We start from the raw sequence: 7,487 nt of genomic DNA on the forward strand, positions 1-7,487 counted from the left end.
GAATAAACCAAGGATCATGGTTCTGTCAGGCTTCTCAGGACATTATGCATTAAAGGCTTGTAAAGCACCTGTGAAAAATGCAGTTAATGAATGGTAAAGAGGAGGAAGAGAGCTGCTATGTGTAGGTCAAAGATGGTAGAGGACATTGCCACAGGAAGAGGGTCATTTTCTAAACTCTGTTTCTTGTCCAAGGAATATTTACTTCTGTAACCCCTTGAAATAAAGCTTAAATTATTATAAGACATATAGGAAGAGTGTCTCTAATGATAAAGTGACATGTTTTTACATCTTCTGAGGGACATGGGCAGAATTTTCTTGGTTTTTTATTTTATTGGGGTGTGTTTATGAGGGACAATAATTAGGAAACGCAGGTGGCACTGTGCATTTCTGCTATAAAGCATTCTCTTCTGAGTGGTTTTGAATGACAAACATCAAAGCCTGTTGTTCGCATTCTTTCATTAAACCATCATAGTGATCTGGAGACGTAGCTCTGTCTTTACAGGTGAAAATTTTGAGTTTTGGGGCTTAGGTACATTTCCCAAGGTCACGTAGCTAATAATTGGCAGAACAAGAGTGGGGACTTGGGTCATCCAGCTTTCAGTGCTCTGTCTAAACTACTCTGGAACTGTTGCTTGCAGCAGGATTGCTATAGAAGTTTCCCAATTCTCATTTGGAATGGTTTTGTACTTTTTTGAAAAGCAGTAAAATGACCTCTTGCCTTTGCTCAGCATCTTAATCTATAAAATGATTTGATGGCTGGATTAATGTGGGGATCAAATGAGAAATGTTAAAGCATTTTTTAACCTGAACGTGCAGTTTAAATACAAGGCATTATGCTCTTGCCTCAGCTATAACTTGCTTCTAGGGGATTTTATGATCTGAATGTTTGCTATGGCCCTGTCTTTATGATGAGATTGGTGTCCTTATAAAGAAGGCGGAGGGAGCTTCTTTACTAGTTCTGCCACGCGAGGGTGAAGCAAATAGGCACCATGTATGAGACAGAGAACGAGTCCTCACCAGACCCTGTATGTGCTGGCACCTCAATCTTGGACTACCCAGCCACCAGAACTGTGAGCGACAAATTTCTGTTGTTTTTAAGTCAACAGTCTAAGGTATTTTGTTATAGCATCCTAAATAGACTAAGACAAATGTTTATATTAGCCAGTGCACATGTGGTGAGTGCTGGTTGTGTTCAGTTCATTCCACTAAGACTGAATGTTTGCCGAATTGAGATGATGATGGGATTTCTACCTAGTGCCCTTGTGTTATTTCTTGGGAATTGGAGCATAATGAGTGTAAGAGCTGCTGAAATTGGCAAGGCAAAAAAGGTATCATTATCTGTGTGAGTTCTGTGCTCTCTGCACTTTTGGAGTTGAGCTATATGAGTAGTAAATCATCACCTTTCTAGAAGATAAGCAGTTGCCCATTTTCAAATATTAAAATCCAAGAGAGACAAAGAAAAATGTGTTAGGATGATTATTTAGGGAAAAATGCAAAAATGACCCTGAGTTTCAAGTACAAAGGGAAAAAAATTATCTGAGCTCTTCTTCCCATATAAATTCAAGTGGAAAAGAACAGTATACAATGAAGTAATTGAATAAATAGCATGAGATATTTATAAGTTGAAATTTCTCTTCATAGGGAGAAGGTCTTGAATGCAAATGTGAAATATTTATCTTCTCACTGCTCACTATTGTCTACTTTAAATAAGGTTGTCTTGTTCATTAATAATGAAAAAGATAGCAGAACACCATCATTCTTGAGATGATTGTACAATTTATAATAATTTATCACTTCTAGGTGCTTACTCTCATTTATTAGTTTTCTTATGCGTCAATATCTTTAAAATGGAGACTACCAAAATTGTTCTCATTTTATGAATTTGGGAACTCTGCAGTGCACAGAGATGAGTTTTGGGTGAGGTTAAACTTTGAGGATGGAGCGGACCTTTGGTTTATTTCTAGTGTCAAATATACAAAAGCCCCCTTAGTTCATTGTTTCCTACCGCCTCATTTTTTTGATGGAGACAATTGAGTCTAAAAGAACAGTGGTGGGTGAATTAGCAGAGGCTAGGACCTGGCCAGTCTGTTTCTTGAAGCTCAATTTCATTCAACCCCAATGTGCCTCACACTGAGCCACCCCAAGGGCTGCAGTATCTGGGAAGTTGTTCTCCCTGCTCTGCTTTGCCTTCTGGATAGAGGTCAAGTAGGGGTGAGCAGAAGTCAGGACACAATGGGAGTCAGCCTTGTAAAAGATTTCAAAACTCCTTAAGCATCTTTTTCATCCCACAACATTTGCATTGGCTTCACTCCTTGCCTGTGTAATCATCTTATTCCCCATCAGACAACATTACAAATGCGGGCAGCCATAGCCTCAATTTTCCAGAAGCCACCAGTTCCCGTACAGCCAAAGGAAGCAGAAAGGAGGGCCCAGCACAGTTTCTTCTTGGAATCTGACCCAAGCTTCCTCTCTTTCCTCCAGATTGCTTGTAGTCTGCAGTAACCTGAGCTTATTTTTGATGCTGGTAAGGGTGGTGGAACACAGAACCAAGTGCCATGTGGGACTGCAGGGGCCAAGATGGTGACATAAGAGAGCTGGATACTTCCAGAACTACTTGTAAACAAAGTGTGAAGTGAGACTGTAAAAGGATCTGAGCAGGGAAACAAACAGCGCAGACATAGCACAGGACCGGTGGAATCTCCAATCCTGTCTCTAATGCCCCCACTTTAATTTAATTCCATACTGTTTTTTTTTTTTTTTCCTACATAGTACTGGCTGCTTTAGAGTCAGGTCAGCAAACATGTACCAGACATTATGCTTGGTCCTGGAAAAGACAATTAAGGATAAGACCCTTTGTCTTCCAAAGACCCCATCAGCATCATTGGGAGATGTCACACCTGAGCCGTACTTTCAACCTGTTGAGTCAAGGATCTGCTACTGAAGCAAATTTCCTGGATTAATCTCCTTCACTCACTTGAGGGAAGGCAAGTGAGTGAACTTTGGGTGGCCTTGATTGGAAGTCGAGGGACTCTTGTGTGTTCTGGCCTGTGATACCTAGAGGGACAGACTCTGACTTTAGACTGCTGGTGCTTATAAGTGATTGACTAAACTCCTTTAGGTGAAATGAATGAGCACCTCAGGCCACTTAGGGAAATTTTAAAAATTTGAATACCAAAATCAAGTCTAAGTCTGATTAAGAAACATTTATTGAGCATCTAGGATATCCATGGTCATTTGGGGCATGAAGGAGAAGTCTAAAGCCAGTCCTTGCCCTCCATTTAGCAGTGGATGTGAGACTCACTGATGTAACCTACTGAATGAAGGACAGAGCAAGTAAACCTTAGAGAGTGTCTGCCCTTGGGGAAGTGGGAGTGTGGGGAACACCATCTTACATGCAGAGGTGTTAAAATGTGCAACTGAAAATCCTGGGAGAGAGAGGGAAGGTGAGTGGAGGGAGATCCTTACTGATAGGGACATGACTTTTTTTTACTGTCATGAAATGAAATGAGTGGTCCTCTTCATTAGTTAAAAATAATTAATAATTATTGATCATATTCCAGTCTAACATTTTCTGGGTATTATATCCCATCATCCTCACAGCCACCAGATACGTTAATTTTCTCATTTTCCAGACAAGAGAATAAGAAAAAAGAGAAGTTAAGTCAATTACCTAATGTCACGTGGGAAATAAGCAGTAGGCCCGGAATTTGAACCTCTGGGGCTTTTGCTCTGTACAGTTCTGCTGTTTGGCTTAGGGATCCTGTTGGAGGGATCTTTGGAGGAGGGAAAGTGAGAGCCATAACCCTCAGGAAGTACAGCATAGAAAAGCAAGTGAGACAAAGCCTAAAGGAGCTGTGGAACTTCCTGGAAAATGAGGCAGTGGAACAACTTGGGGCATTTTATCTCTGTCTGGGGCAAGAGGCAACCTTTGTTTTCTTGGTGGGACACAGGTGTGCATTTGCATGGGTGCCAGTTAACCCCTCTCCCCCTTAGGTTTGCTCTCTAGTGCCAGCAGTTCAGGGCAGGAGGAGAGAGCAATGGCCCTCTTGACTCAAGATCCAGGGCTGGCAACATGAATTATGTAGGTGGAAAAGGGAAACATTTTGAGAATTCCCAGAGGGCCAGCAAGAATAAAGTTGCAATGCCTGACCTTAAGACTAGATATAAAGAACAATGAAACTAATAGACCAGGGGGCAGGGAAACAGACAGGTTTGGTGTCAAAATGGTGAGTTTGGAATCTGAGTGGTGTTGGCTACAGTGTGAGTGGGGATAACTGAATGTCGCCCAGGAAAATGGGTGGAGTTCATCAGTGAGGAACTGTGAGAAGACAATGTGGAGGTAATGGAGGATGTCATATATGAGCAGCTGGAGAAACCTGGGGTGATGCCTCCCAGGAGTCGCCTTGGTGGCTGGAGGGCAGTGTGCTCTGAGGTGTTCTAAATCCGCCAGACCTCCCATAGAGCAGGCTGTGATCAATGGACAAAAGAGGCCCCCCACTGTTAGGGAAGAATTTATTGGCTTGGTGCTTGATCTGAGCCTGAAAGGAGGAGACATGTTTGATGGCTGGGGCTACAAAGAGGGAAGGAGAAACACAGACAAGCTACAGAGGGTTGCTGGGAACTTCTCTCACCACCTAAGTTCTGCTCTTTGTGATGATCCACTGTGCCAATGTGAATGGTAATTATTAATATCCATGGCATTAGGGGCTTGTTTTGTTGGCATGCAGGCTTTGACCCCAAGAACTCTTGAAGGACAGTGCATTATGTTAGCACACACACTGTACTTATAGGAAGAGACCAATTTTGGGGGGAACCCATCTCTGAATTTCTGAGATAGACAGATGTATGAAAACACAGAAATACATTTATGTGTTCTTGTCTCTCTCTGTATTATATTAAACAAAATATTTATTATTGTTTTCAGAGAGGAGAAAGGAATATGTTTTTTGAAGTTTAGTAACCCAGAGGTTTAGCTTTTCTGTCCTAACCAATAATCTTGGGCAAACACTGCCATCTCAGAACCCCCTTGAAGCCATTGTTGACATGATCTTGGGTTTTTGCATATGAAACAGCATATGGGTTAGGGATGTCTTCCTGGAGTATATCTTGAAATCTTTGTCAGTCTTAAGGCATGTCCTAATGAGTTCTTAGCAGCTACTATTAACTACTGTTTTGGAGATTTGGTGACAACCCTGCTATGTTAAATGAGAAAGAGCCAGCCCCTGAATGCCACACTGCTGCTGCCTGTTCCTAGAGTTGGCCCTGTTCTGCTCAGAAACCGCTTGTCTTAGTCTATCCCAACTTTTACAACAAAATACCATATACTGGGTGGCTTATAAACAATAGAGATTTATTTTATTTATCATACTTTTGGAGGCTGAGAAGTCTAAGATCAAGGTGCCCAACGATTTGGTGTCTGGTGAAGGGCTGCTTTCTTGTTCATAGATGGTTCATAGTGCCATCTCACTGTGTCCTCACAAGGTGGAAGCAACAAGGAGTCTCTCTGGGTCCTCTTCTACAAGGGCACTCATGCTATTCAAGAAGGCTCTAGTTACCTCCTAAAAGTACCCCTCCTGATTCATCACCTTGATGTGGGTAGGATTTCCACCTGTGAATTCTGGAGGGACACAAACATTCAGATCCAACCACTACCTCTTCCTGAGATGATGAGGGATAAAATAATTATGCTGGATATGAGGATAATTATTGTATACAATAACTCATCCAATATTCTTCCATGACATGTGCTTCTGAAAGCTGGTTTAGAGAACTTGTTTAAGAGTCTTTTAATACAGAAATAAAAAGACTTTCATGTTTTGGGGGAGAAAAGAAAAGGTGACTTTTGTGTGCTTCTTACTGCATATGTACAGCTTTGAATGGATTTATTATAGAACTCAAGAACAGAAGATTAAGAAATTAAGGATCATGATGCTTAAAATAGATACCACTATTTTTTTTTTTCGCTTTAAGCAAAGCAATCTGCCAGGCAGGTGAGATTTCTGAAATGGTGACAATGAAATATCCCAAAGCATGGGATGCTATTCCTCTGCCAGTAAATATTCCAAATGCACTTTTGATGAATATTTTAAATTTTATCCTAGCAACATGTAGATAAGCAGAATGAGAGAAGTGATCTGATGCCCTTTCCTGTTCAGGTGCCCATGTACATGAAGGATAAGGGTCTACTAGGCACTTAACAGCATTCTTAATCTTCAAAATTGAATCAGCACCCAGTTCTATGCTTTTTCTTTCAGGTTGCAGATTTTCTTTTGTTTTTGAAACCAGTGACAGCTAGGAGGGAAAAAAATCATCTTGGATATTTTTATAAGCTGTGTAATTGCTTTTCTTCCCTCATCAGATTAGTTATTTTCCCCTTGCATTTGCTATTAATGCCATTTAAAGAAAGGGGTTAAATCTAGTTGGAGTTTCAGTAAGATTAGTATGCATAGTTGAAAAAAGTATAATCACAACTGCATGTATTTTGTATCAGAAATTGACCTCACATGTATGCAGACACCCTATTTCTTAGAAGGAAATGGTTGGTGTTTGCTTCTTGGAAATCCTGTAATACTTTGTTTACATATTTGCACCTCATGTTGTATTTATTTATGTCTATTTTTTATCAACCGTATTGTAAACTCCTTAAAGGCAATGGCTCTGGCTCTTTGTTTTTTCAGCATCTCCAGCTATGCCTTGCTACCAGCAGTGGTTAGGTTTCTTTAATAAATTCAACACATGCAAAGGAATAATTATGTATGTCTGCTTTGCTAATGAGCTACCTATGTGGTTTGATTTGAGGGCTACCAAACTCATTGTCCTCAAATATTTTCTGAGTTGAAATTTCTTCATTTCATCTTCATCATTTTAGAGGTTTTTTTTTTTTTTTCCTTTCAGAAAGCATCAAGTTTTACCTGGGAATTGAGCCTGGAGGGCATGGGACACAGACAGATGCATTTTGAATGGGGAAGGCTGGTGGGAAGAGTATGGAGTTGGGATGCTGCTGGCAGGGACAGTCCTACCCTGAGGGTACCTGGGGGAAGATGCTGCTGAAAGGCAGTAAGATACTATCAAAAGAGGTCTATTTTGCATCTTTCCTAAGGTTCCCAAGATGAGCTATGGAGATTTTAAAAACATCAGGCAACTAAAAAATCTTGCCTGTTCAGTTTTTTCAGTTCAATCTAAGGCAAGAGTTTAGAACTGCCAAAACCTAATTAGACCCCTAAGTGCTCACCTACTTCTGTACACAACCTCAATGGCTGTGCTCAGCAATGCTGTAGACAGCTGTGGTCTTGCCAGGTGAGAGGTAACCTGTGAGGGTATTCATTCTCTTCTATGTCTGCATCAGCTCTTCATTCTGTACATACAAGGAATTTCCAAAAACATTCAATTCCCTTAAAATGCTCTAAAAGACTTCGGCAGGATGTCAACCTGGAGGGTGATCCCAAGGGACCATAACAATCATAGGGCTCTCCAAAGAGGAAGGAAGC

At 40.9% G+C, this 7,487-nt stretch overlaps 1 long non-coding RNA gene across 3 annotated transcripts in view; it reads left to right on the top strand.

Annotated features, from left to right (window-relative positions):
- LOC139707717 (uncharacterized) overlaps nucleotides 1-7,487 on the top strand; it is a 115,047-nt gene that overhangs the window by 86,792 nt on the left and 20,768 nt on the right. The window lies entirely within an intron of this gene.

Source organism: Marmota flaviventris, chromosome 11 (genome assembly GCF_047511675.1).
Source record: "Marmota flaviventris isolate mMarFla1 chromosome 11, mMarFla1.hap1, whole genome shotgun sequence".
Classification (NCBI taxonomy): Eukaryota; Metazoa; Chordata; class Mammalia; order Rodentia; family Sciuridae; genus Marmota; species Marmota flaviventris.